The 1,468-nt window shown below is 43.1% G+C and overlaps 1 pseudogene; it reads left to right on the forward strand.

The window, feature by feature from the left end:
* Positions 1-680: 680 nt before the first annotated feature.
* Positions 681-1,156, forward strand: LOC148119167 (ubiquitin-conjugating enzyme E2 variant 1 pseudogene; annotated as a pseudogene).
* Positions 1,157-1,468: the final 312 nt, after the last annotated feature.

Raw genomic sequence — 1,468 nt, forward strand, 5'->3', positions numbered from 1 at the left:
AGATGAATATGTGTTATAAATCTATGTTTGAGTTTTAAAGTTGTTGACTGAAAACCAAAAATTTACAGTGGTGAACAACAGTAAATCGTGTTTCTAATGGGCAACACATGGCAGAGTTAAACTTCTGAGGACAGTCAGAATTAAAGATAACTTCCTGACCTATAGACAAACAAAATCTATAGTGAAGCAAAAAAAAGAGCCATCTTTAATTGTAGAGAATGAGACAGTGAATCTCCCAAGACTTCTGTAGAGTAGATAAGTGAAGAATTGACCAAGGGTCAAGAATAAAAGCAAAACAAACAAACAAACAAACAAACAATAGAAGTGGTGGTTTCTTGTTTTATCTGCATGAAGAATCTCAATTTACCTGAAGTTCCTAGATAAGGAAAGGGATATTGGAGTAGTAAGACAAACAGATGTGCGGTTGAGTACAAAATCATCACAAAAAAATCAGTGTCTTTCTCATACCAACAACAAATGAGAAAGAGAAGGAGAGAGAGGGAGAGAGAGAGAAAGAGAGAGATAAGATGAAGAAGGAGAGGAGTGGAGAGAGAAAAGGGGGAAGAGAGAGAGAGAGAGAGAGAGAGAGAGAGAGAGAGAGAGAGAGAGAGAGAGAATGACATTGTCAGGTGAATCTGATAAAATAAGGTAAAAACCAATGATGAAATTCAAGTGAGGGGAGCGACAGCGACGCAAGATGGCAGCCACCACAGGTTCGGGAGTAAAATTCCCTCGAAATTTCCGACTGTTGGAAGAGCTGGAAGAAGGCCAGAAAGGAGTAGGCGACGGCACAGTTAGCTGGGGTCTAGAGGACGACGAAGACATGACACTTACAAGATGGACAGGGATGATAATTGGGCCTCCAAGAACAATTTATGAAAACCGAATATACAGCCTTAAAAGAGAATGTGGGCCTAAATACCCAGAAGCACCCCCTTCTGTAAGATTTGTAACAAAAGTCAATATGAGTGGCGTGAGCAGTTCAAATGGCGTGGTGGACCCAAGGGCCACAGCAGTGCTGGCAAAGTGGCAGAATTCCCACAGCATCAAAGTCATCCTTCAGGAGCTTTGACGCTCGATGATGTCCAAAGAGAACATGAAGCTGCCACAGCCACCAGAAGGACAGTGTTACAGCAATTAGTCACCAAGGCCCAGGCCTCCCCTCCCCAATCCAACCTAAGTCTTCATTTTCCACAGTAGTGAATTTTCTAGATTCATCTTGTAGACCTCAAAGTCCTGGAGAGGAAGCTCCACTGAGACTTCATCCTGAGATGCTGTTCTGATACTGATTTCTGTCCGTTTGAAATACCTGAGTTGTGCTGTGTAACATCTTCTGTCGAGTGTAACCGCTGGCTGCCTAGTTGAACTTCTGGGATCAAGAAGGTGTGTTGAAATCAGTTTCCTTTGGGAGCGGTGGGCACAGCTAACGCAACTGTGAACAGACACGTCACACAATCACCTGCAGCTG

This window comes from Myodes glareolus, chromosome 18 (genome assembly GCF_982192425.1).
Source record: "Myodes glareolus chromosome 18, mMyoGla1.1, whole genome shotgun sequence".
Taxonomy (NCBI): Eukaryota; Metazoa; Chordata; class Mammalia; order Rodentia; family Cricetidae; genus Myodes; species Myodes glareolus.